This window comes from Equus quagga, chromosome 9 (assembly GCF_021613505.1).
Source record: "Equus quagga isolate Etosha38 chromosome 9, UCLA_HA_Equagga_1.0, whole genome shotgun sequence".
In the NCBI taxonomy this organism is placed as follows: Eukaryota; Metazoa; Chordata; class Mammalia; order Perissodactyla; family Equidae; genus Equus; species Equus quagga.
The window spans coordinates 67,550,476-67,578,456 of NC_060275.1; the positions used below are offsets into that span (position 1 = coordinate 67,550,476).

At 48.0% G+C, this 27,981-nt stretch overlaps 1 protein-coding gene across 7 annotated transcripts in view; it reads left to right on the plus strand.

Moving 5' to 3' along the window:
* The window catches only part of GATAD2A (GATA zinc finger domain containing 2A), a 97,459-nt gene that overhangs the window by 4,370 nt on the left and 65,108 nt on the right, over nucleotides 1-27,981 (plus strand). For 3 of the 7 annotated variants that reach the window (XM_046671536.1, XM_046671537.1, XM_046671541.1), the window contains exon 1: nucleotides 8,079-8,327. The exons of 3 other annotated variants lie outside the window; for them this stretch is intronic. The gene's annotated coding sequence lies outside the window, so the exon portion shown is untranslated. Of the gene's footprint in view, nucleotides 1-8,077; nucleotides 8,328-27,981 lie in introns of those variants that run through there. One more of the 7 variants, XM_046671543.1, reaches the window with a different exon arrangement.

A 27,981-nucleotide genomic window follows, 5' to 3' on the forward strand; every position in this document is an offset into this window, starting at 1 on the left:
TCGTGAGCTCTGCTTCGGTGGCCCAGGGTTTCGCCGGTTTGGATCCTGGGCGCGGACACGGTAGTGCTCATCAAGCCACGGTGAGATGGTGTCCCACATGCCACAACTAGAAGGACCCACAACTAAAAAATATACAACTATGTACTGGGGGGATTTGGGGGAGAAAAAAAAAAGAAGATTGGCTACTGTTGTTAGCTCAGGTACCAATCTTTAAAAAAAAAAAGTGACTTTATTTAAATTTTATTTAAATTTTTCTTAATTCTTTTAAGGATAGTTATTCCATTATATGAGAAAAGAGCAAAGTTTATTATTTTTGAAATATAAAAAATAAAGTAAACAACTTTAAAGGGATCACTATCCCTTTTGAAATTATGCCGTGTCTCTTGTGTGCTACAGACTTCACTCTGGTGGATGGTGGCGCCACCACCAAGTCTCTTTTATCTAACAGGAAGTTTTTTAAACTTTTTTTTTTGATTGAAAGATTCTTACAGCAATAAAAACCCTTGGGTAGTTAGAAATGATATTGATCTAGGTACATTTATTAGATGTAATGTAACGTGGTTATCCATTGGTGGGCAGCTCTAAAAGGCATGTGGGTCCCAACACTGCCCAGCATCTAACTGGATGATAAACTGTTGATTTATATAACTGAAATAGCTAGGGAAGTCAGGGTTTCCTTCCTGTTGGAGACAGCACTGGGGGCATTAAATCCCTGTGGGATCTTGATGATAAGAAAGAAGCTGACCTCTTTTGGAATTGGGAAATATCTACTGTATGGAGTGGTTCCATCCAAATGAATGGACGGTGTTATTTTAAATTTCTAGTATTAAGTTTGGCTTTATCTTCTCTGCAGCCCAGTAGCCTTTGTTTATACTGGTACTTCATTTGAATACGAATTTATCCCTCCAAACTGGCCTATAAGGGACATTTGAGCACTCAAGTAAGGACGTTACTTACCACAGGTTTTCCTGTGTGGCCATAAGGTAGGTTTTTTAAAAAATGCAACTTAACTTGGATTGAAAAATAGAAAGTGTTAAATCTTCTGGCACATGTAACTTCCTGTGACAGCAAGTAATTCAGCAATGAATGAGTGCCTGTGATGACCCAGGCGCACCATGCTGGGTGCTGGGAACCTAGCAGGACGGATGCAGTTGGCCCTCCAGGAGCTTATATCCCAGTTGCAGACAAGTAAACAAAAGAATGAAAGAATATCCCAGGGCTTTTTTTGGGAATATCTCTGGATGTTGGGAGCTTAGGGTGGAGTTTCTTCCAGGTTTAGAAGTGAAACTTCACTACTCTTCTAATTTCCTCACTGGGCTCCTTGTTTCTGTTTCCTGTCTCTAAAAAGAGGCAGAAATTATGGCATTTTTCCAGTTGATTGTTGGCAATTGGCACTAGTTGATCCAAGATGACTGTGGCTGTAATCTTGGAGAAAGGAGAGAGTCTGGGATGGTCACTACCAGGAGCATTTTTAGCTTTGCTTTTCTTGAAGTCGGTGGCAGTGTGTTTTTGGAATCCTGTGCATTTGTTCATGGCAGTGCATATTTTGCAAAGAGATAAACAGCTCTAAAAACCCTTCCCACCTTGTTTGAAATCTTAAAAAAAAAAAAAATTCAGACAAAAGGAGTGCCTGGCTGTTGTTTGTGGCATAGGAAAAGTGAGATTTCAAATAGACTGCTTTGTTGTGTATTAGTAGGTTCTTGGTGCATGGAGTTCCTCCTGCCCTAGGGTTCCCTCTTACACTCAGACTGGTTGAAGTGCTATTTTGACTTTCCTATGTTGTGGCCAGATTTGATGTTAATCCACATATCAGTTATGTGACAGGTGCTTTTCTTAAGTGTATCTGTGAGGGGTGGAGCCAGAGAGCAGGAGTGGGCATACGCTCCAGCAGAGGATGAGGGTATTATGAGGAGAGTTTCTGGTAGTCTGTCTTCTTTTTCTTTCCTTCCACCCAAGTACTGACTCCGGAGGTGAAGAGGCAGGCCCAGGCCGGAAGTGGGCGTGGACAAGTAATGCAACTCTGCACATGACCAGGCTCCCACCTCTAGGCTCTGTTGTCCTTGGGAAGTGGATGCTTGCTCCCTCTTTACTTCCTGTTCCTCCGCCCTCCAGGCTGAGTTCTTGGGCCTCAACTTGAGCATAGAAAACATGTAAGCTGCTTTGTCATAGCTAGAAGCCGCCAGTGGACGTGCATTTGGCAATTCTGGGGGCTAAGCTAATGTACCCACAAACTCAGGATTATCTGGCAGGGTGGCCAACAGGATGGTTTCCTGTTGCATTGTCAGTATTCCCTGCTGAAGCTTGCCTGCAGAGGGCTGCTCTGGAGATGTGTATAGAACTTAAGGAAGCAGATGGTAGATTGGTCCTTCTACAAAAGTGTGCTCTTGAAGAATAGTTTGCTATTATTTGTCTTCGTTGCTTTGTAAAACTACCATGGGAGGCCCTGTATGCAGTAGAAACTTTAGAGCCCTGAGTTAACATCTGTTGCCAATCATCCTCTTTTTGCTTGAGGAAGATTGTCTCTGAGCTAACATCTGTGGTAATCTTCCTCTATTTTGTATGTGGGACGCTGCCACAGTATGGCTTGATGGTGGTGTGTAGGTCCATGCCTGGGATCTGAACCCGTGAACCCCAGGCTGCTGGAGAGGAGCACGCAAACTCAACCATTATGCCACCGGGCTGGCCTCAGTCTAAAATTCTTAACACAGCAGAACAATTTTTTAACTTGCATGGCATTTTCAAGGTTTAGGCTATATTTATATTTATATTTATACTTAAAAGCTTCCAAGCTTTATATTTAGCCTCTCAAAGCATCTCTATTGAAGGGTGACTTTTGATGTGAATTTGAAATAAAGATCTTACTCTTCCCAAATCAGGAGTTGGTAAAATGTAGGCCTGACTAGGTCAGCATGCTAGAGGGCATGGTGTTTGCTATCAAGCTGAAGGAGACAATTACAAAGACTTGCCACCTGTATTTTCTATAGTGAAATGCTGGGGACCAGCAGAGGAGGGGAGTACCCATCCTATTAGGAAAACTTTTGGGAGGAATATTTTTCCTCCTTCCTATGTCAAGTTGGAAGATCTGCCATTTAACACCTGGGGAGTGGGGTGTGAACTGGATACCAAGTTTTTAAAACATAGTTTTCTTCTTGTCTAAACCAAGGATGTTTTTTACCAGACTGATGATGTGACTAACACTCTTTCTTTGCTAAGCAGACTTAAGACTGTCATATAGCCTTTTTCTTTTCTGGTAGTTTTCTGACTTTATTTTCCTTTTAATTCATAGAAAACGTGGTTCACTTACTAATTTTTCAAAGACTTAAAATTGATGTAAATTAGATGGGCATTTTTTTGTAAGTCTTGTATAGATACAAAAGAGATATTCCTTGCCAACTGGTGACACATGCAGATGAAAACAGAGTGGGAGATACACTTCCGGTTCCTGAGGATACTTCTGAGCAGTTAGTATTTAACCCTTTAGGGAAGTATTTGTGCTCAGAACTCTGTAATAGTGGGACATCATCAGGGCCACACAGAGACTAACTGCAGATGGAGCCTGAACTCCACGATGCATCAACACTAAGTGTTCAGAATCGTGGTTAGAACAACACTCAAAACAAAACAGACACACGCTGACAAAGTGGCCCACCTCTACAGAGCTGCGCTTCAGAGCTTTTCAGCATGCACGACAGGGATGGGGCAAATGGGTGCTGCTCTGTCTCCCACAAACTCCTTATCCCGTGTGAGAATGTCATGATTTAAAAATGACATTGATGGGGCCAGCCCCAGTGGCCTATTGGTTAAGTTTGGTATGTTCTGCTTCGGCAGCGCAGGTTCGGTTCCTAGGTGTGGACCAACACCACTCATCTGTCAGTGGCCATGCTGTGGTGGTGGCTCACCTGCAAAAAAAGAGGAAGATTGGTGGTGGATGTTAGGTCAGGGTGAATCTTCCTCAGCAAAAAAAAATAAATAAGTAAAAAATGAAAATGACATTTGTCGTAGCAGCTGTAATGTGTCTGGAGTATCATATTTTTCATAAAGCAGCATTATAATAGTCCTTTTAACTATTTTCTGGTGTTTGAAAAAAGTGCCAAAAATATCAAAGTACTAAGGAAACCAAATTCACATAGAAATGAATCTTTTCCTGTCCTTTCCCAACCAATTGCATTGTATCTCACCATGTGAGCATGAGTTTGGGGTGAAATAAGAAAATTTAGAGGACCGGCCCGGTGGCACAGTGGTTAAGTTCACATGTTCCACTTCGGCAGCCCAGGGTTTTCCGGTTTGGATCCCGGGTGCGGACATGGCCCCACTTGGCAAGCCATGCTGTGGTAGGCGTCCCATATATAAAGTAGAGGAAGATGGGCATGGATGTTAGCTCAGGGCCGGTCTTCCTCAGCAAAAAGAGGAGGATTGGTGGCAGATGTTAGCTCAGGGCTAATCTTCCTCAAAAAAAAAAAAAAAAGAAAGAAAATTTAAAACAATTCTCTTTGAGAGATTGTGGTTATATTGTCCCTAAACTCAGTGAAAACAGTTTTAGACTTTAGAGTACTAAAAATGCAAAGTATGGAAAGCAGCCAATGCTCTTTTTCATAAGGATACTTTTTTTTAAAACTTGGTACACTTTTGAGTGAACAACCTGTTTATTCTTTAGAGAGCTTCTCAGAAAACAAGGGGCATTCTGGTATCACTATTAGATAGCAGTAATCTCAAAATTAGTTAAAGTCTACATAACTAGTTCTGCTTAGCTTGTGAATTTAAGTAAGTAGTCAACAATTCATTATGTGTTTTGAGAGAGAAAGGCATCTAGAAAGTTTAAAGGATAATGACTCCATCCTTTTTCAGCCTTTTCTGCCCCAAAGCCTCCACACTCCAGGTGTAACCAGCTCTGGCCTTTCCCTCTGCTGCTCTGGATGCCTCAGATGCTCATCCATTAAGACCTGGCTCAATTGTCACATCCACAAAGATTTCCCAGACCCTTTCTGAGCAGGAGAGCAGCCCCTTCCTCTGTGATTCCTCAGTCTTTCCCATGAATGAATTTTCTGCATTGAAATCATTCTGTGTTTCTGTGCCACCAGCCTGTGAACTTGTGGAGCCAGTGCCTGCAGGTTCCCTTGCAAAACCCTTGGGACGCATGGTCTCTGACAGTTCTGTTGATCTGTGTTCATCCTGTAAGAATCTTAAATTTTATCCACCAGAAACTTTAAAGAAATTTTCTGATCGAAAGCAAAAAAGTACAGTACCTCAAACATTCAGTAGATGATGCTACTCCTTTTCAGTCAGTTTCACACTACTGTGGAGCCTTTGACCAATTTCTGCTATAAAAGAGGACACAAACATGGAATTTGGCCCAAATTTCTTTTCTTCAGTCCCTCTGCAGGAACAGGCTCAGATGGTGTTTAGAAGTTTACCTAGGGACCTGCCCTGTGGCTGAGTGGTTAAGTTTGCGCGCTCCGCTTTGGCGGCCCAGGGTTTCTCTGGTTCGAATCCTGGGCGCGGACATGGCACTGCTTGTCAGGCCACGTTGAGGTGGCGTCTAACATGCCACAACTAGAAGGACCTGCAACTAAAATATACAACTATGTACTGGGGGAGATTTGGGGAGAAAAAGCAGAAAAAAAAAAAGAAGATTGGCAGCAGTTGTTAGCTCAGGTGCCAATCTTAAAAAAAAAGTTTAATAGTACATTAGAAAGATAATTAGAATATTTTTGCAGTGGTTAATGTGGAAGGAGGCTTGGTTATTATGAGCAATGATCTGGTGTATGAATGATAGGAAGTTTAAAGTGAATTTGAAAGAAAATTTTGTTTAAATAACAAGTGTTTTTTAAAATATTAACGGGTATTCATAAGTATTCATTGACTGCCTTATTCTTAGGGCAGAGGAAAAACTTCAAGAAAAACTTGGTTCTGGCCTTCGTTGTCTCTAATTAGAATTTCTTCAGCTTTAGAATGGCATCTGAAGGTGATTGCATCATATTTCATAATCACCCAGCTGAACTATTTGCTGTTTAGTCCAGTACTAGGCACCAAGGCGGCAAGGTCTTTAGTCTAAGCAGCCTTAGCATTTGCCTGCCTGAGCCTTGGGGACCCCAAACGGGTCTGCATTCACTGTTGCTTTTTCCATCTACACACCTGGCCTTCTCTTCCTATCACAAAAATAAACCCTATGTTTCACCTCACCCCCGCCCCTGCTTTCCCAGCTGGAGAAGTTGGTACTGCCCTCTGGAGCAGCCCACCTGTCACCAGTGCACCTCTCAGTCCACAGGGGTGTGTCATTAATATGTTGCAGCTGATGCCTCCCTCTTTAAAACAGAGTGCTTGTTGCCTTGGTGACACACAGGGCTTGTCAGCTCAGACTCTGGAATCCCTACATCTATCTCAAGTCTGTGGTCTCCCATCTGACCACACTTTGCTCCGTTTGTAGTTAATTAAGTTGGCATTAATCAAGACCCAGGTGAGGAGCTGAGATAATATTTTGCTTGTATTGCTTTAATATACATCAGCTGATTAATTGTTATGGTGTAAAGCAGTTCTCAAAATATAAGGCTGCTGAATTAGAGAGAAAATCCTGGTAATTGCTTTAACCCATTCCTGCACATGGGATCAGGGAGCTTCCTGCTTCCCTATACCAAGTCACTTGTTTGAGAATAAGACTGTTCTTGTTTGGTTTTTGAATTTGAACATTTGAATTTCTTTGTAGCAAATCAAATTCCTCACCAAACTTGGTTAAGGAAGGCGTTTGGGGGTCAACAATTTATATTTTGTATCATTTTTAGTTTGAGGAATGCTTCTCTTTTCCCCCAGGGAGGTTGTGCCAGATCTTGCATCAAACAGTTGAAAGATTTTGGTGGTGGTGTGGGGGGACAGCGGTGGAATCAACGACAAAAAGTTACTGATTATGTGAGAAACACAGCACAGAATTAAAATGGCCTTTTTTGAACTTCTTGTTGGGGGGTGGCCACATAGCAGAAAAACAATTTTATTTGTAAAACTTGTTCTACGTTAAGTGTTTTTCAAGGTTCCCCTCAAGACCAATAGTGGGCTGAGATTACATTGATTCTCTTTTTAAAAATGAAATAGAAAATATCAGAGTACATTGTAAGTGGTAAAGGTATGTTTGGTGAAACTTTTGTTTCAGTTGTATGAATATGTATTAGGATGTGTTTTGAAAAAATTAAAAACCACTGTTTAGGAGTCTAGGTGTCTCATCGTGAATTATTTGTTTTAATGCTGGAAAAAGAATATGAAAAGGGCCTTATCTGGTGATTTTTCAGAACGTGATCTTGATATTGAGAGCCTTGTAATACTAGATTTTTTATTTTCCCTATGGAAATTGTGTTTCGCTTTATGTAGTTTAACATCTCCAAAGCTCATCCTCTCTTAGGTTAGACTGTGTCCTGTTTCCTCTATGTCACTGGAGAGGGAAGGGTGCAGATTTGCCTCCTGGGGGGTTTCACCTTCTCCCCGAGGCACGGGGACAGACGGGGATAACTGGAGAGGGAGAGCAGTCATCCCCCAGGTGTCTTCGAGTGGGTGGGTCTGGAGCTTTCTTCGTAGAACTTTGTTCACGGCGCTGGAGAAGTGATGGTTCAGTCGATTCCCTGTAGGGGAGCTTCTGGGTGTCGATCCCGCGGGGGTGGCATTCTAACCTCCGTTTTCAGAAGCAGCTGAGTTGCCTGAGGTCGCGCAGCTCAACTGGAGCGAGGTCAGCAGTGAGCGCGTCGTGAGTCAGCCCTGGGCGCAGCCCGCCCTGTTCTGCCGCTCGTGAGCTGGCGACGACCTCTCGGTCCTGCGGAGAGCGCTGGGGTTCCGCGGGACGGAAGCCCGCCCGAGCCCGCGTGGGAAACCAGCGAGCGGAGCTGGGCGTCGCGTGAACCGCAGCTGGGAGGGGCGGTGCTTCCGGGGCGGTCCTGGCCGGCCTGGCCCCGCCCTCCCGCCACCTGGCACCGCCTCTCGCACTCAGGCCCCGCCCACAGGCCGCCTGGCCCCGCCCAGCCGGGCGCGGGCGGGCGGCGTCGCCTTTAAGAGCTCCCCGGTGTTTTGGGGGCCGCGGGCCGGGCGCGCTGACCTGGTGCGCATGTCCCGGGCGGTGACGCCGGCGCCGGGCTCCATGTGTGCGGCCGAGGGGCGCATTATCTGGCCGGCGGCGCGGGCGGGCGGGCGGACCGGCGGAGCGAGCGCCGCGGGCCCTGGCGGCCCCACAGGCGGAGCGAGCGCGCGCGGCCCGGCGACCCCGGCCCCTCGGCCGCCCGGCCCGGCAGGCGACCCCGGCTCCACGGCCCGGCGAACCCGCGCGCTGCCCTAGGGCCCGGCCGGCCCGCGGCCCGGTAAGTTCCGGACCAAACTTGGCGGGGGCCGGGGTCAGATCCGGGGCGCGCCGTGGAGACTGGAGCGGCGGTGGCGGCGTGGGTCAGGCAGGGTTGGGGAGCTGGGGGATCGGGGGGCTGCGAGGGACCCCCGCGTCAGTGTGGAAAAGTGAGAGCAAGCGAGTTCTACTCCTTGTATTCCGGGAGCGTCTTCCTCGCGCTGCCCTGGAAAGTTCCGCGCTCCGACGCCGCCCGGGCACGTGGGGGCCGGGCCGGTCGGGGGTCCCGGAAAGTCGCGGCGACGCCCCTTTTTCTCCTGCTCTTCCTCTGGGGCCTGGGCAGGGGCCGAGCCTCAAGGCGCCGCTTCCGAGCGGCCGGGACGGACGGGCGGGAGGGGGGACGACGGCGGGCGGCACGTGGGCGCGCGGGCTGAGGTCTGGGGCGGGGGCGGGGGTCCCAGGCGGGCCGGGCCGCCGCGTTGAACCCCGCGGCGGCGGCGGCGACGGAGGCAGCGGATCCCGTGTCAGAATAAGAGTCCCCGCGCGCCCACGCCTGCAGGGCCAGCCCTCCCCCGCTCGCGCCGTTCCTGCCTGACCCCCGGTAGCCGCGGGACCCTTCCCCTCCTTGGGCTCCACCCCTTCACAGGGCCCTACACTTTAAATTTGCCTCCCCATCTAGGCGGTGGCTGTATTGATTTCCTTTTTCCCACCTGGAATGGGTCGGCATCAGTGACTAGACAGCAGCAGCTGGCCTTTTAAAGGGATTATTGCCAAGAATCGGAATTGATCACTTCAACAAGGAAAGGCTTGTGGGCAGGGCCCCAGCCTACAGCGTGACTGACATTTGGAGTGTGCGCACTGCCCTGGGACCCAGAAATGAATGGGGGCCCCTCCCTTAGAAACTGAATGACAACTGTTGGGTGCGCGTTTCTGCCCTGCCCTGGGAATTTTACAGGGACTGCTTAATTTTCTGTATCTGACACAACGTCTTTAGGTGTGTAGTTCATCCTTATCTTAAGAGCTTTGAGTTCTTTAGATCAAAGTCCGAGTTAGTTACTTGAGCTTTTAATTTTCTCTCTTCCTCACCTTTTCACTTCTTTGAGTTTTCTTGGAGTACACAGTGCTTGTTAAGTCTCTGGTTCTGTGTCCATTTCGCACAGTGACACCTTCTGGCTGGGGCAGCACACAGAAACTGACGGACAAACAGCCTTGCGGGCTGCTCCTTCAGTCTTGGGCTGACTGTCCTGTTGATGTTTTTTTTCTTCTGATGGTGGTTACAAGTTTTCTTTTAAGTTTGGTTACATGAAATAGTGTTTGCTGGCACAAGATCAGTAGCTTGTTAGACCTGACAGCAAACTGTGGAGGAGGACTAATAGATCATATTAGTCTCCGGATTTGAGTGCCTACTGTGTGCCAAGCTCAGTGCAGAGTTATCTTCCGTGCCTGTAACAATGCCATGGGCAGGGGTAATATAATCATCACTTTACATGTGAGGATACTGAGGCTAGTGGGAGTCAGGCTGCTTCCCCAAGGCTGCTGAGTGGTGAAGGTCAGAGCTGGGCTTAAGCCTGCCCTGTGGGGCACCAGAGCTGACCAATGCTCCTGTTTGCAAACCCAATATGTGAGCATTTTCTGGGAGCTCCTAAAACGCGAAGTCATTTACTTGTCCAGGTTCCAGTGTACCTCTGCTGGGAGCTGGGAGATGACCTGGTGACTTGGGGACACCGTTCCAGCCCTGCTTTGTCCTCGGAGAACTGAGTTACCAGCTGGCCTTGAAGGAGCCAAGCCTCTGTGCATTCACTTCTTCAGCTTTCAACTCAGAAAAGTTGGCCCTTTTCTAGAGGAGGCAGTTGAAAAGGGGGCTTTTAGGAGCAATTTGCTTGACCTTCTCCTTACTTATTCTTCTGCTCTTCATCTTTTATCCCTTATTCCTCCCCTAAAATTCTCAGGCTGATTTTTACAGAGGATTGCCTGTCGTCTTGGATGTGATGTAGAGAATGGGATAACTGCCATATTACTGATTTGGATGCATTATTTCCACTCAGATGACATCATTTTTTTTTAATGTCAAGTCATCTCTATTAATGCAGTATCATTTGGCAGAGCCTACAATGTTATATTTTAATAGTGAGGAAAGAAATAATGCTACTCTTGGTAGAAAAAATCCTGGAAGGATTTGTACCAAAATGTCAACAACAAAATCTCTGGATTAGGGTTAGCAGTAGTTTTTTTCCTTAAACTTTTTGGTATCTCTGTATTTTATGATTATTTTAACAATGAGGAACATTTTTTATTTGAGTAATAAAACACATTTTAAAGACTCTAATTCTCAACTCTTCAGTAGCTCCTCTCACATGTTTTGCATCATTTATTTTGTGAATTTTTGGCGTTGCAAGTAGTGATTTCTGGATTGACTTATTCAATAAATGTCGGAGTGCATACAGTGCCTCCAGCACTGTGCTAAGAATCCCTGCTCAGCAGAGTTTACTGTGAGATTAGTGGGAGAGAAGTCATAATTAATCTCATAAACATGGGGAAATTTACAAGGGCCAAGGAGAAAAGGACGCCATGACCTGGTGAGCAAAGCTTGAGGGGGCCTTCCACCAACTGGGATCTGAGGACAAGTAGGAGCTACATATATAAAAGAGAAAAGAGAGAGCGTTTCTGGCAGAGAGAGTGCTTGGGACTGAAGGAAGGTCGGAGTGGTTGGAGCATAGCTGAGCGGGCGTTGGGTCTGAAGGGTTCTGGGATTTACCTTGAGAGCATTGGGACGCCTTTGAAGAGGCTCAGCCAGGACCTTGTTGGGCCTTAGCAGACAACTGAAGGATAATTCTGAAGGACGTGGGTGGGGAAATAGCAAAGCCTTTCGGAAATGGTGGCATTTTCTGGTGTTTGTTCTCTTGGGAGAAAATTAAGAATGACCCACAGAGTTTTGGATATGTCAGTTCTCAACAGAGACAGAAATGTAATGCCCTTACCGCTGAATTCAGTTAACAACTGTCAGTGTGCTAGCCTCTAAAAGCATGGGCAACTCAAATGCTTGTCTGGAGAACTGCCTGCTTGAGCTTGGGGTATTTCTGTGCCATTAAATGCAGCGGCCAAGGTTATTGTGCCTAGACTGATAATTGAGTTAATTTATGCTCATTGTAGAAAACTAGGAAGATTATGAAACAAGTGAGTAGGTGAGGTGTTCATGAGCACTCATCCTGGGGTAATAGTAACAGTTGTAGGGTTGGGAAGTGCAGCAGAACCAGAAGAACGAGTTGGCAGTGTCATAGTTTGAGGCTTACAGAACTGTGCAGGGCCATTTGTTAAAATGGATGCTCTTGAGTTAGCTAAACTGTTTTAGGAAGTGAGTTAGGCAGTCTGGCCTCAGATTGCTGTTCTCTCAGGTAGCGAAACTTATTTGATGTCCTAACTGTGCAAAGCTACATTTTTGACTTGAATTAGGAAGGCAGCATGTTAAGGTTGAGATAAAAAAAAAAAAAAAAAAAAGGCGGGGGGGGACTCAAATCATGGCAGTGAGGTGGAAGTAGTGAGACTTAGAAACAAAGGTACCAGCTCGGGACAGATCTTGCACACGAGTGGATTCCAGCAAACATGATCCAGGACTTTTTAGTCAAGAGGAATGTCAGACCGTGGGCTTCTTGCCCCTCCTCTTGCTTGCTAGGCTGTATTTGTGACCTCTTTTTGTCTGATGAAAATGTAGGTTAGTGTTTTAGAAGACAAAGGAACCTAACTCTAATTGAATACCTGCAGGTAGCCTTAGAAAGTGGCTGGGAATCTTTCAGAACCCCCAAAGGTGTGGGGAAAAGGGCCCTTGCAGCTTCTCAGTGCACTGCACCCACTTTCTCTTTCTTGATCCTCTCAAAGTTACCCCTGTTTCACAGATGAATTTATCAGGGGCCTTGCCTTCCTGTTCTCCTGATTCCTGGTTCTTGGGCTCCTTATATGAAAGGACTGAAGACTTGATATCTGTCCGAGGTGCGGAGAGGTCAGCATCTGAGATAGGATGTGCTGGCAGGGGATGGACAGTTCCTGAAAGCAGGCTCCCAGCAAATTGAGGTAGGAGTTTTGGGGAAGATTTGAGGCTGTAGGACTTGGAGGCTGCTTGGCCTCAAAGATAGCCAGGTGCACTTGCAGCTGGGGGAGGAGGGTGAAGCAGCTTGGGGTTGGTGAGAAAGTCTCTACTTGTTTGAGGTTGAGGAATCCTTCAGCCATTCTTCTTGCAGCTCCATCTCCAGACCCAGCACCACCTGACCAGTCTTGCTGGTCAGATCTTTTGATTTGAACCTTCAAACTTAATTCGGCCTAAATCAGGTGCCACCTTTGAGCACACTTTAAAAAATACTGCTGCATTATAGTGGCTGACCAGCTCCTTCTGGTGCCAGGGAGGCTGCTCCATGTCCAGTGCTGCCTGCTGTTTGCTGAGTGAGGCCCCGGGCCTGTTCCTGGGCAGCAGGTCCCTGCAGCAGTTGTGGCCCAGCCCTGGCTTTGCCTCTGACAGGTTGGGTGTGAACTCTGCTGGGCCACTTCCTAGTGAGGTGACCTTGCTGAACCTCACCCTCTGTTTCCCATTTGTAAAAAGGAGGTGGTAATGTCTGCCTTGAATGGCTGAGTTGGGAGTAAGATAATAAATTCAAGTGGCTTAGCACAGTGCCTAGTGCATGTGCCTGCTCAATAAATTGGAGTTCAGTGAGTGTGCTGTTATGATAGGACGAAGCATAATGGCTGCTCTGCTTCTCCCATGTGGAGCACCTGCATGCTTGTGGAGGGACAACAAACCATCACTGTTTGCTCGGTGCCCCTTGGAGCCACAGCCTGTCCCCATGTTCTAGATGGAAGAAGGCGAAGGCCCCTATAGAGGGTGACACTTGCTAGGGTCACCTTGCTGATTATTCCACAGCTAGCTGGGAGTGGGCCCCAGGCTTTCTGATTTCAGACTTTGCGTGTTTTTCCCACCAACCTTGGCTCTTCTCTAGAGATACAGAATAGCTGGGTTGGTGGTGCCCCACCGGAGGCAAGGAGGCAGCCCTTTTCCTGGCCCTGGGCTTGCTAAACCCCACATTCTGACTTTCAGGGGCAGCCCCTCCGTCTGTGAGATGGGAAGATGTTTGACAGGCAGATATGTCATGGGGGTCTTCCATTTGAGAATCAGAAGGCACTTCTGGTTTTATCCCTGAGTAGACTCTGGCAAATGAGGGGAAGTGGGTTGCCTGATGGTACCTACAGCAGTAAATGGGAGAGCCTGGGTCCTAATGTCATCTTCTTTCTGGATTTACAGCTTCTAGCCAGCTTGGGAATTGGACACATCTGGCTTTGTCATTGATTACAGCTTCTGCTGTTCAACCTTGAGCAGGTGGTGTGGCCACTTTGCCTCAGCTTTCCCATCTGTAGATAGGAAAATGTATCTGACCACATAGGGATGGCTGTGAGGACAAGTGGGAAATGGTTGCAAGTAGCCAGGTCTATCCCAGCCCCTGCTCCTCCCTTCACCTCTGAGACAAAATTCTTCTCCCCTTGGATGACAGCTACATGATGATCCCCCTAGGGTCTCACATTTCAGGTTATCGCACATGATGAAACACTCAGATTGAGGAGCTAGATTTTCTGTATAACAAAATCCCACCACAGCCTAACAATTTGGAGTTCTTTGGAGCTCTTTGTAAGGAGATCTCACCTAAAAGATTTGGTCAGATTATCCCCTAAGGAGATCTCACCTAAAAAATTTGGTCAGATTATCCAGAAGGGAAGTGAAAAGCCCCGGTGGCCTTAAATTTGCATATAATCCCAACATAACATTTCCTCCGATCCTAGTTGTTCTATGCAATTAGCCTTTGAGTCAGTGGCTGTTAAATTCTCAACACATTCATACCTTAGAGGCAGCTGCTCACTGTGTTCTTGGAGCAAGTTTTAGGCCACTATTCTCGTCACTTGAGTTTCCAGTTGGTGGATTTTTGTGGCAATGACAACAGGATTTTAGTCTCTTGTGTGTTTGGGGCAGGCTCACTCTGCTAGCCAGTTGTGAAAACTTTGCTGCTACAACCTTCATTCACATCCAGAGGAAACATCTGTCCCCAGTTTCTCAATGGTTTTGGGAAGTAGGAGCATGGCTAACTGAATTCTTGGTTTGCAGGCATTGATTAAATTGGTTGAGTCATTCCAGTCCTTTGGTGTTCTCAGGACTTTCCGTATCATTGACGGAGCACCTGGACTTCATTTTCTTTTGTCTCATGTATTATCCCTGTGCATTTAAAGGGTTAGGGCCCACCGCCTTCAGTGGTGGTGGTTTTTTCAGAGAATTCTGTAGTCAGATCCCTCCCTGGGATTCACTTAGACCCACTGGAACCGTGGGAGATTTTGAGGGTTCCATTAGTGTTTTCCTTAACACTTTTGTTTGATTAACTGACGTTCTCAGCAGTTTGTATGTGGGTCATGTGTCTCCTGCCTCCCATCCCTAAATCTTTAGTGAAGGTTTTAATGTTGAGGCTTTTTCTCTCTTTCCAGCCATACAAGTGAGATTTCCTGCTGCTGAAGTCTGGGGAGGAGTTGCGAGTACTAGGAGTTGCCTGGTCTGCTTTTGAAGTTTTCTTGGGCTAAGATATTAACCTACTGAGTCTGAATGGAAATGTAATTGCAGCCTTACTGTCAATTTATATTTGTCAGTCAAAGCATTGGAAACGTAACTATTTTTGGTTTTGGGCAGCAGACAAGTTTAGGATTCACCTGGGGACTAGCTTGCTTCTCTGTGCTGTTATGCAGAACCTAGCACATGGCACACAGACTTCAAGACGAGCAGGGCAGCCCTTGATGTTGCAAGCTGGAAACTGAGGCTCAAGAGGAGTGGCCTGCCCTGAGTTAATTTGCAGAAGGAGGAGAACATAACTCTCTGTTCCCTCCTGGAGCTCCTCTCTGATCCCTGTTGTCCTTATTTCTTCATGGCTTGGTTAGTTTTGTTTTAGGTTCCTCCTCCCTTTATTTATGTAGGTCCGTTGGCAGGTTTCCTTCCTCAGGGCCTTGTCTTTTTTTGAGTCTTGAGATCATTGTGGTGTCTGTAGTGTGGGCATGGGACAGGACACAGGGAGGAGGAACTTGGGGCTGCTTCTGGAATCTCAGGGCTGACTTTTTAAGAAAACTGTGGCAGTGTTTCCTGTTCTGGAACTGAAAGGGTGATGGTTTTCACTTTTACGAGCATAAACCTGCTTTTCCCCATGTATTAAAAAAAAGTTACGGCACTTACTTAACTTGTAGATATCCTTCAGGTGCTTATGTGGGTGACCATTTCAAGGTCCAAAAAAGCAACCGATGGAAATAAAGTGGAACAGGCTGAATCTCGGGTCCTGTGCCAGGCTCCAGCAGTCAGTTGTGCTGTCCAGGGTGAGAGAGAGGGTCCTTAACACTCAGCTAAGGGTGCTGGATGATTCTAGAACAGCGTAAACTGGCTGCTAAAAAGCTCTAAGGGAGATTATTTCTTGCATATCCCTTATATCTGGGGGAGTCCTTTCTGGTTGCTGGAGTGGTCTTTAAACTGCATCACAGGAGAACTGGTTAGAGGGATTGAACATGTTTTGTTTGGAGGAGAGAAGATTGGGGATGAGGGGCAGTGAGGGGTTCCAGTGGGCCCATTGATGAGTTAGAATCTCAGCTCAGGATCCAACAGATGGCCTTTCCTGCTGCTGGCACCATCGGGCACCTGCTCACCCCCTTGGGGAGTATGGAAGGTGTTCCTCTTACTTCCCAGAGATAAGATCAGGTGACCCTGTCACAAAGGCAGCAGAAGTGGACATATTCTCACCTGGGGCAGGGGCTCAGCATTGGTTGAGCTCAGAAACGTGTACCCCACCTTTATGAAGGTGAAGGTGGTGGGAGCGTGTCCACTCTGTTGCCTTGGTTTATTGCTTAAGGGCAAAGGATACTTAAATTGCTTAGAAAAATTAGGGTAACTTTGATCTGTTTAACCAGTCTTCTGAGTCTGTGAACTGCTGTTGGCCTTTTTTTTTTTTTTAAGTTATTTTAAAAAGTTAACCCATCGACATTTAAGATGCTAAGCTACTTCTGTAAGTGCTCCATGGCATGAAATGCAGTATGGGCTTCTTATTGTTGCATGATAAATGAACAGAGCAGGAGATGCATTGCTGGCTTTGGAATTCTCTAAGCAGATCTTCTTAGCCAGGAGGCTGGGATGGGTGACAGGGATGCAGAGGTGTCCTTGTAGCCAGGTGGCCCCAGCCCCAGGCTGTGAGTAGCTCTCATTTTACTCCAGTGCGCTGTGCAAATATCATTTTAGTTACATACCATAACATGAAAAAGATGGGGCATCTGATCTGTATCTTCCCTGCCCAGTCCAGCACCCTATTCTAAGAAGAGATGGTTTTCTTGGTCTTGGGGCTGTCCACAGGTCTTATGGAGAGGGTTTGTGACACACTAGACTAGACCATTCACAAGGAGCGTTCCCTTGCACTGGAGCATCAGGGAGGGATGGAATTGGCAGATCACCCTCCCAGACATCAGGGTTTATGGAAAGTCATGGTGGAAAAGAAGGTTGTAAAATGCGGGTTGTTCTGATTATTGTTGATGACCTTAAATAGAAGGCTGTTTACACTTCGTCCTTAAAGCATGGAGAGTCCTCAGAGATTTATAAGGAGGAAAGTGTCCACTTGAATTGGGCAGGGAGGCCACTCAGGAAAAAAGGCCATTGATAAAAGGCAGGCATGAGCTAATACAGCCTTGAATTTGCCTGGTAGGGAATAAAAAGCAGGGACAGGTGCCAAAGACACTGCAGGGAGATTGGGTGGGGATTAACTGGACACCCGGGGCCGAGGACAAATCGTTTGTGCATTCAGCAACTGGGATCCCTTCCTTGCTTGGCCTATGCTTTGCCTCTGGGTTCTGGTGATGGGTGAGACAGCCTATTCCTGCCCTCAGGGGTCTTATGTCCACACGGGGAGACAGGGCAAGGTGCCCTAAGAAAGAGGAAGGGCAGGCAGGAACACATCTGAGAGACAGGTGACAGCTGAATGAGGACTAGAGGGTGACACAGGCCCTAAGATTGTGGGTCTTTGGTTTTAGGGGTGCTGAGTTTGAGCAAAGATGAGGTGAGCTGGGTCCTGGAGAGGGTGGTCCAAAGTTGTATGTACTGCCTGGGAGAAGGTGTGTGTTGATGAAATAACCTGGCCTATGGCCTTGGATGGCTGCTCTCTGCTTCACTTTCCTGGGAGGACACAGTGGGTTGAGGCAGGGAGGCCCTGTGTGACCATCAAGACCCTCATGAACACAAGGGGCATGTCTGTGACCCTACTGGATTGTGGCTGGCTCCAGGGGCAGGTGCAGAATTTGATTTATCCTTGCATCTCCTCCTCCCCAAACTAATAGTGTTTTGTGTTAGGTGAAAATTCGATGAAAGGTGAAAGAGGGACCATCTCATATATGTAGGAGAAATTTGTTCCGCTTTGCTCCCAAGAGTGAAGTAGTGCTGGATAGATGGAAATGAGAGGGACACGGTCCTCAACTTAGCCTGAAAAAAGCTTTGTAGCAATTAGAGGGGCCAGGAAGAGGCTTGATGTAATTCCACTGCTCTGGGAGCTTGTTGGTAACCAGCATTTTCTAGATGCTGAGGATTTTCCAGCTTGAGGTTTTGGACACTATTCCAGAAAGATGGAGAGAGATTAAGAAGCTTCTCTGAAACATCTGCATGAATTATTTGAACAGCTGCTGCTTACTGGTTTGAGAAAGTTTTCTTTTTATTTTATTATTTTTAATTTTTTATTTATTTTTATTTTTTGAGGAAGATTAGCCCTGAGCCAACTACTGCCAATCCTCCTGTTTTTGCTGAGGAAGACTGGCCCTGAGCTAACATCCATGCCCATCTTCCTCTATTTTATTCGTGGGATGCCTACCACAGCATAGCTTGCCAAGCAGTGCCATGTCCACAGCCGGGATCTGAACCGGCGAACCCCGGGCCGCCCAGAAGCAGAACGTATGAACTTAATTGCTGCACCACCGGGCTGGCCCCTTGAGAAGGTTTTCTTGTTTCATGCATTGCTCAAATGTTTTCAAACCTTGGCTCTTTTGGCAGAGTCCAGGGCAGAAGACCAAGTGGGTGTCCTGCTGAGTGACAACGCTGGTTTTGAGAGTGGGGAAGGGTTGTAGTTTCAGGAAGGAAAAGGGCCTTGGGGATTTGGCACTTGGAAAAAAAAGACTTGGGTCCAAGAGTGGCTCCTGGCTGGTGATGACCATGATGCTGTTGGGGTCCTGATTTTGGGGTTGAGGGTGGGAGTGAGGAGTTGGTGGGGTAAATGAGAGCAGCAGCCTGGTGCCTCGTGTACAGAGCTGGGAGGGCCGGGGTGTGCCCTGCCTGCCACCCACCCTGGAAACCTTTCCCTGCAGGACCTGAGCTGTCCCCTGGGCCTTGTGTATTCTGCTGCTCTTGAACTCTCCTTGCTGGCTTAGAGGCCAGGGGACTGGTCTACTTCTCATTAGTCTGTCTGCTCTATTCCCTGCCTCACACTGTGAGCACTGTGCTGTTCAAGTGGGAGGAAGAAGGCAAGTCTGCATACATGCTCCTTGCTGAGGGACCCTGGTTTGCTCCTTTGCTGCACTAAGAGTTGTGGTTGGCATGTGTGTACATCTCATTGGAAATGAAGATGAAGGGCCTGGTTTATGATCCAGGCCGACAGTGTTGATCAAGTCCTTTAAGCCCCTTCCCTTGACTTGTACCTTGGCAGGTAGGGACTCAGAAATACGTGCTTCGTCAACTTCTGAGGTTTTTGGGCCTTTTACAGAAGGTAAGATTGCACCTGAGTCATTGAATTTGCTGTGTGGTCCGTGGGATGTGGCCTTGCACAGTGAGACTCACTCTTCCAGGAGGTTTCCAGCAATCAGTAAAGGGTTAAGTTAGTGTGTTCTTAGAAGAGGAGTCATGGGTGTGCTGATCTTTGTTCTGGGAAGTTTTCTCAGAACCTTGGGAAGGATCCAGCCCTAATATGGTCTCGGAGTCAGACTGTCCCCGATGGTGCAGTGGTTCAGATTTGAGCCTGGGCGATGTCTGGTCTGAGTCTGGATCCCCATCTGACTTCTTAACCCTGTGACTCTGGCCAGTTGCTTTGACTTCTCTCAGCCTCAGTTTTCTCATCTGTCAAGTGTGGGCATCAATGGCAGTCCCTTGTGTGAAGTGTAGGTAACAGTGGTAGTCCTCCATGTGAAGTGTGGGTGACAACGGCAGTCCCTTGTGTGAAGTGGATGTGACAGTGGCAGTCTCCCATGTGAAGTGTGGGTAACAATGGTAGTCCCACATGTGAAGGGTGGGTAACAAAGTCGGTCCCTTGTATGAAGGGTGGGTAACAATGGCAGTATTTCATGTGAAATGTGGGTGATAGTGGCAGTCCCCTGTGTAGAAGTGATGATGTGACAATGGCAGTCCCCAGTGTGAAATGTGGATAACAGTGGCAGTCCCCGTGTGAAGTGTGGGTAACATTGGCAGTTTCTCTTGTGAAGTGTGGGTAACAGTGGTAGTCCCCTGTGTGAAGTGTGGGTGACATTGGCAGTCCCTCAGATGAAGTGTGGGTAACATTGGCAGTAATCCATGTGAAGTGTGGGTAATAATGGCAGTACCTGTGTGAAGTGTGAGTAACATTGGCAGTACCCTGTGTGAACTGTGGGTAATAATGGCAGTACCTGTGTGAAATGTGAGGGACATTGGCAGTACCTTTTTCTGTGGTTATGAGGATTAAATGAAATCGGGCATGTAAAATGCTGGCACTGTGCCTGGCACCAAATAAAGAATTCCGTAATTGTTAGCCACTGTTAACGCTTTTCTTTTCCTCCTTTGGTAACAAAATCTCTTGTCAAGATGTTAAAGATGATTTTCTCGATGTCCCTGAAGTAGTTGTCAATGGGCTTTTCTCTAGCAGTTTGAATTTGTGTGTCTGGCAGTAGCTTTCTCAGTGAAGAGCCAGGCCCTCCCCTTCCCACCCATGAAAGCCCGATGAACGTTCAGGAGGAGGCCTGGACCATGGGGACAGCAGAGCCCTCCCCCTGGCAGTAGTGTCACTGGGGTCTTGGGCACAGACCTGCTGGGTCTCAGGCTGATCTTGGCATTGGATGGTTAGGTAGGACCTGGGTCTGTGTGTGGCAGCTGGAGACAGAGCAGGGCAGTGGGGTGGGCCTCAGAGGAGGCAGGAGGGTCCCCTACAGGACTGGCCCAGTAAAGGTTAGGTGAGTGAATGCCCCCGCCCTTGTGACCCTGCCCCTCCTCGCTCCTTCTAGCTGGTGCCAGCCTTGCAGCCTCCCTGCAAGGCAGGCTGGTGGCCTGGGACCCTGTGTGACTTCCGAGGGGATGTCTTGCTTGGAGTTCGGTTGTCTTGGCAGGGCTGTGCTTCAGAGACACTGGAGTGAAGTGGGCTTTGTGGGTCGTTTGGGAACCTGACCCTTTTTAGGACAGTGTTTCTCTGAGATGTGTGGTCTGTTTTCTTAACAACCAATGGCTTAGAAGTGCACCTTTGCCTGGAGGACAAAGTATGTGCTGGCCTCATGTGTACCTGTGTGGTGGCCTGAATGTTTTGGTCTTGTGTGTGCACATGTGCTGGCCCTGTGAGAGTGTGTGTGTGTGTGCGCGTGCGTGCGTGCATATGCACGTGTGTGCTGGCTCTACCTGCTGGAGTGGAGCCTGACCCGTGCAGTCACTCAGGTATGTGCAGATAGAAGAAAAACGTTCCGGTCTGTGGTGGACGTGCTCTTTGTGTGTCAGAGTCCTGCTTTTTGTGGGGCTCTCAGCTTACTTTGGAGTGAGTCTTAGGCACAGGTGAAGTACCACTGAGGGCACAGCCTGTGCTTTTGTGGCCCTCACAGGTTTCTTCAGACCTTCTTATTTTAAGGCAGAGATTCACAGATGTTTACGTTGCACCTCATAACACATCAGAGCTTTAGTACTAAAACCTCTTACCAGCAAGGAAAACTTCGACTCCAGGCAGAAGTGGTAGATGTGAGATTCTGGGGCCTCACTATTGCACCCTGGGAGGTAGGCCCTTCACTCTTCTAAAGCTTCCGTGGGGTCAGTTTGCCCTTTGCTGCCTTGTTCCTCTTGGAGTGGGGTTCTCCAGGTCTGACCCCCAGTGCAGTTTCCTTCTGGCTTGCTCCCCAGATGCTGGCTCTTCAGCTGCATCAAACAGAACTCCCCACAGCTGGCAGGCCCCATGTCCACCAGCACCTCCTCTCTATGAGGATAAAGTGATGGGAAGTGTCTGTGCAGGGCACTGGGAAGCTCTGACAGCTGAGTGAAGCCAGGTGCTACCCACCTTCACCCCCTCCCACCTTGTCTGAGACCTCAGGGAGGCTCTACTTCCTCCTTCTCAGCCTCAGTTTACACTGTGAGGGCTGGGACGGTGAGGACAGTTGACACTTCTGTGAAACAACCTCTCTGAGGAGCTCCTCTGATCATACTTTTATTGTCGGGTACATTGTCGGGAAGGTGGGGCATCTCTTCATGTAGTTTCTCAGTTTGGTCTTAATTGGTATGTGTAGTGCGAGTCACGATTTACTGAGGGATGGTGCCATCTTTATAGATTCTTCCTTCGCCCTTTGCAGTATTTTACAGTCAGTCATGTGATTTTTGTGATTACTGTGGTGCATCGTTAGCTTTTGCAAAAGTAATCAAGTGTCTGTGGCTGGGAACCAGCTCGTTGGCCTAGACCTAGTGGCAAAGCCGTGGGACCTCTGGGCTGACCATGTGGCCTTAATCAGGGGCATTGGGACCATGGTGTGGTTGCTGGACAGTTCCAGGCATGTCTGAGAAGTTATCAGATGGTGTTGACTGTTTGACCTGGTCCCTGATGGTCACAGAAACTGAATTCTGTCCCTTAGGGAAGCTTGGTTGGTCAGATGGTTGTAGGTTTTGTATGTGAAGACCCAGTATCAGACTGGATTTCCAGAATTCTACCAAGTCCACTCTTCTGTCTGGAACTTGGCTTCGGGGCATCTGGAAGATTTGTGGGTGGATGACACGGACCTTGCGCCTGCCTAGGTACTCACTAGCTGCTCCTGATTTGGATCTTGGTGGACCATTTAGTGTTCTGGGAACTACCAGTTTACTTAGACCTCAGTCAGTTGTTCTGGTCTCCTGTTGCCAGCCTGGAGGATGAGACCTTTCCTGGGGATCAAGGTGGCAGAGGCTACCTGAGGATCCAGGTCTATCCAGCTGCCATGGGATGGTTGGTGGGCGCTTTCCTCAACAGTGAGCAGGCAGCTGGGGGGTGGGGGTGGGGGTAGAGGTGAAAACTGGTGGTCCTCCCCCATTTACATTCTTTGGTGAGATTTCTGCCATCCTACCTGCTGCTGCTAACTGACCAAAATAATCTGATCTTGGACATTACAAGGATAAGTTATGTAAACTACTGTGGGGGGGTTTTGTTTGGATTTTAGGATCATGAAGTTGTCTTCCTCTAGGCCTAGGTCTTCATTTGTATACAGTGGGGCCAGCCCCAGAATGCTGCTCCTTCTGGGTACTCTCGAACAGCAACAAAAGTTTTCCCTTCTCCCTTCCAGTGAAAAATATTCTGGAAAGTAAGGTACAGTTCTTAAACTTTGGGGGAGCACCTGCCATACCTTATGAGATTGCACCGGTTCTAGCTGCTTGTTCACCAGGACTGCCTGTTTAAAGATGGCTGGTGGGGATGTAAACTCTGGACTTAGCAGATGGTATTCATGCTGCCTCTCAGAGAAATTTGGGGTAATTCGCTGGTCTTTGCCCTGCCCCTGAAGGTGCAGCTCAAGGTTGGTGCTTGTATTGTCACCAAATGAGGGAGTGACTGGGCTGTCAAGTTGGGGGCTTTCTCCATAGCATGGAGAAGGTGTTCAGCTGGTGGCTTCATCCCACTCTCATGGCACATCCAGGCCCTCAGCCACCCGGACTTGGGTTGAGGCAGCACATGGTACCTGTGGCCAGGGCCCGGGACCCCTCAGAGGCAGTGGAGGACACCCTGTCCATTGGCAAATGAAAGATTCTTGCTTCTAGGAGGTTGTCTATGTAATAAGTAAGGTGCTGCTGCTTTAAAAACAAACTCAAGAAAACTTGCCACGAGAATAGGACAGCTGGAGGTTTTATTTCTTGACATGAAAATAAACAACCCAGCAGCCAGCTATAAAGCTAATATAGCTGGTTGAGATGCTGCACCACATGGAGGCTGCCTGGATGGTGCATTCTTGGGAATGGAGCTGGCTGCTGTTGGAACCTCCTGTTGGGTGCCTGCTACAATGAAGGTGATGTCTTCTGCAGGTGGGATTTTTTGTGATCTTCACTCCCAAATTTTCGTGTTTCAACTCATGCTAGAGACTCCACTGCTCCCTCCCCAACCTTCCCCCTGTTAGTCGCCCCAGGAAGACTCTCTGCGTGTATTGCAGTCATTGGTTACACAGGAGCATGTATGTTTGCAAAGGAGACCACCTGCTTGCCCAAGCCAAACTAGACGAGGAACCGCAGACAGAGGGAAGGACTGGTTGATGGTGGAGCACATCAGGGACATGGTTGGACTGGGAAGCAGGGTTTTTCTAGAGCCATACTTTTGGCTGTGGGCTTTGTTCTCTACGTACTTTGGCCTCCAATGGTTAAAATGACGTGTGTGGTCTACCTTGAAGAGATACTGTGCTAAGTGAAATAGGCCAAATAGAGATGGACAAATACTGCATGATTCCACTTATATGAGGCACCTAGAACAGTCAAATTCTCTTTTTATTTTATTTTATTTTTTTTGAGGAAGATTAGCCCTGAGCTAACTGCTGCCAGTCCTCCTCTTTTCACTGAGGAAGACTGGCCCTGAGCTAACATCCATGCCCATCTTCCTCTACTTTATATGTGGGACGCCTGCCAAAGCATGGCATGCCAAGGGGTGCTCTGTCTACACTGGGATGTGAACCGGCTAACCCTGGGCCTCTGAAGCCAAACATGCACACTCAACCGCTCTTTTTTTTTTTTAAAGATTGGCACCTGAGCTAACATCTGTTGCCAGTTGTCTTTTTTTTTTATTCTTCTCCCTGAAGTGCCCCTAGTACATAGTTGTATATTCTAGTTGTATATCCTTCTGGTTGTGCTATCTGGGATGCCGCCTCAGCATGGCCTGACGAGTGGTGCCATGTCCGCACCCAGGATCTAAACCGGTGAAGCCCAGGGTCACTGAAGTGGAGCATGTGAACTTAACCACTCAGCCACGGGGCCGGCTCCCAGTCAAATTCTTAGAGACAGAGAATGGAATGGTAGTTGCCAGGGAGTTTGAGGGAGGGAATGGGGAGTTAGTGTTTAATGGGGACAGAATTTCAGTTTTGCAAGGTGAAAAAATTCTGGAGATGGATGGTGGTGTTGGCTGCACAACAATGTGAATGTGCTTAACACCACTGAACTGTACACTTAAAAATGGCTAAGATAGGTGGCTGGCCCCGTGGCCGAGTGGTTAAGTTCGCGCCCTCCACTTCGGCAGCCTGGGGTTTTGCTGGTTTGTATCCAGGGCGCAGACATGCCACTGCTTGTTGGGCCACACTGAGGCGGCATCCCACATGCCACAACTAGAAGGACCCACAACTCCAGTATTCAACTATGTACTGGGGGGGGCTTGGGGAGAAAAAGCAGAAAAAAAAACCCGGCTAAGATGGTAAATTTTGTTATGTATTTTTTTACCACAATAAAAAAATTGAACCTTCTTGAATTCAGAAATATCCTGCATCCTTATGAGAGCATATATTTTTATCCTCCATGAGTTAGCTTGGGGAGAAAGGAATAAAGGCACTCACATTTTGATGGCCCACCTTGTGCCAGAAAATACGGGATTGAAAAAAAAAAGGATACGTGTGGTTCTAGAAGGCTTATTGTAACATCATCTTGGAAGCATTGGAGCGCAGAGGTTCCGTGGGTGTTCTTTGGTTTCCAGAGGGGTGGGGCCTGGAGGCACTTCCTCTAGCTTGGTGGGGTGACACAGGACTTCTGGAGAGCAGTGTCCAGGAATATCCTTGGTCTTCTCTGCTCCAGTGCTTGGCGCAGAGATGGAAGGTATTACTTGTTTTCTTGTGCCTATTTGTCAGAGAATTCCCTTAATACTGCCCGTATTGGTGTGTGTATACAGAAGGGGAGACACTAGTTCCTATGTCCTTGTTATTAACAGAGATAGTATTTCCTCTTTTGTTCTTGTGACATTTTCTTCAGGATATCCTTTAATATCGTAACGCACCAAGCATCCTCAGTGCTAAACACTTCAATACTTCAGACACTTCCCAAAGTCTCTGACTTGTCTAGATCTGCACATTTGATTCCTGGTGCATTTTAAATATGGGGGTTTATCTGAAGTTTTGAATTGCTGAGAGGACTGTTGCTGGGGACTGAGGGTGGAAACACTGAAAGGAACCTCAAGATAGGAATCGAAATATTTTGTGGAACAACAGTAATCATAGTAGTAAAAGTAAGAACTAGTTGCTTCTGTTTGAGAGCCTGCCTGGTGCCAGGGCCTGTCACTTGCTCCTCAGGATGGTCTTGAGGCCCGAGGGGCTGGGCCGGTGGGTGGCCTCCCACAGGCACAGTTGGATTTGGAGGGTCTGGGCTGGGCAGCTGGTCCTGATTCATTAGGAGGAAGTGCTGGAACATTTGGGATGGTTTGGTGATGTGAAAGGGAGGGACTCCTGGAATGCCCAGGAGAAAGGAGGGGTGTGGTGGGATCGAGTCTTGGAGTGGGCAAGGATCTATTGGAAGGACCTTCACTGGGTGTTTTAGAGCAAGATATTGAATCTTGCTAGGAGGAAGGGAGAAGGGGAGTGTGGGTGCATGGTGCTGGGGTAGCTCACGTTTCTCAGCGGTGGCTGGGGGAGGCCCTTCTACACACAAGGCTGCTGAGGCCTCTGGAACCTCCTAGCGCCTTTCTCCCAACAGGCCTGTGAGGGAGGTGGGGAGAGGCCACCCCTCCTTGGGGAGGCGGGTGGCTGGATGGTGCTGTGGCCTTGCCTATCTCCATATTGCTACTTCCTGGTGTTGACTTAGTATTCTAATTAAAGATAGAGTCTATATTTATATTATGTTTTTGCCTCAAGTCCATGGTAGAAACACAGTGATTGGGTATTTATAACTCATGAAGGATGCCATTTCTTCATTTCCTCCTCTCTGCCTCATTGGGCCCTGGATAATGAGATGAGCTAAGAGCCCTTTCTATTATAAAGCATAAAGCGTTTGGGGAAGAGAACCTAATGAGATACTTGATGTCAGATGTCAAAGATCTGCTATGCCAAGTGATGGAGCTGTAGTTCTTGGGGATGGAAGGAGGCTGAGGAGAGGGGCTGTTTAGGGAGAGCGTGCCTGAATAACAGATGCTTGAGTCTGAAGGAGGAGTAGGAGGAAGGCAGGCTTTTGCAGTGGTGGGAACAGCATGTGCAAAGGCCTGGTGGTGGAGGCAGGCAGATGTGATGGGTGTGAAGAATCAAGGCGAAGCCAATGTAGTTGGAGCTAAGAGCATGGTGTGTCTGTGTATACATGTACATACATGCATGCCAGATGACTTCACTTGGTCACCTGGGCCTGAAGCAGGCAGGGCCTTGAAGACCATGATGAAATGTTGTAATCATTGGGGGGTTTTAAGGGGCTTTAGGAACAGCTGCACTGGCACAGTGTGGGGAATGGACGATCTGTCCCTCAGTGAGGCTGTGGTTACCGTGGCTCAGGGAGGACAGGCAGGGGCAGACTAGGGGCCTGGAAAGCACATACTGGCTTATACCCAGTGGATGCATCAGCTTGACAGTGGAGACCAGGCAGCTGTGGTTGCCAAGGACAGGCTTGTGCAGTGGCCTTAACTGTCAGCTCCTTGGCTCTTGTGGGGCTGATTCTTTGCCTCTCTAGTCTGCCAAGTCATGCTTTCCTCTGGTCCATGGGGACAGAGGGTTAATGGGGCACTGTGCCTTGAGGAGAGCAGGTACTGCTTTGTCCCCTGGGGCTGATGTGGGGCCAGAGCACCTCCTTGGTTTACCTCTGCCCTGACTTTTTGTCGTGGGTGTGCTGCCACGCCTGGGTCACCTCTGTCCCTTTAATGCTCAGCACAGCCCGTTAGGGCTGTGGTTTCCTCCTGCTTTCAAGGATCAGGTAGTCGGTATTTCTGCTGTATTGTCTCTGTCGCTACTACTCAGCTCTGCCTTGTAGCAAAAGCAGCTGTAGATAGTGCACACTCCTGTGGACGTGGCTATGTCCTAGGAGAAGCATTCAGCAGAATAGACTCAGGCAATAGTTTGCCGACGCCTGGATTAGAAAACCAAATCTTCTGCCCAAGTTAAACCTTTCCCTACCAGCCAGCACATGTTGGAGCAGCATGACCTCTGGGCTTCCTTGAGATGCTTCGTGCTTGCTTCAGCAGCACATACACTAAAATTGGAATAATAAAGAGGTGCTCCACTGTTGCTCTGCCTCAGTTTCTCCCTTTCTGATAGAGCCAGCAAAGGAGTTACCCTCCTTGACAGTTAGCAATGCAGTTGTTAAGACTTTTGGCAGGGGCCAGCCCCATGGCTGAGTAGTTAAGTTCGTGTGCTCTGCTTTGGTGGCCCAGGGTTTTGCTGGTTCAGATCCTGGGCACGGACCTAGCACCGCTCATCGAGCCATGCTGAGGCAGCGTCCCACATAGCAGAACTAGAAGGACCTACAACTAGAATATACAACTATGTACTGGGAG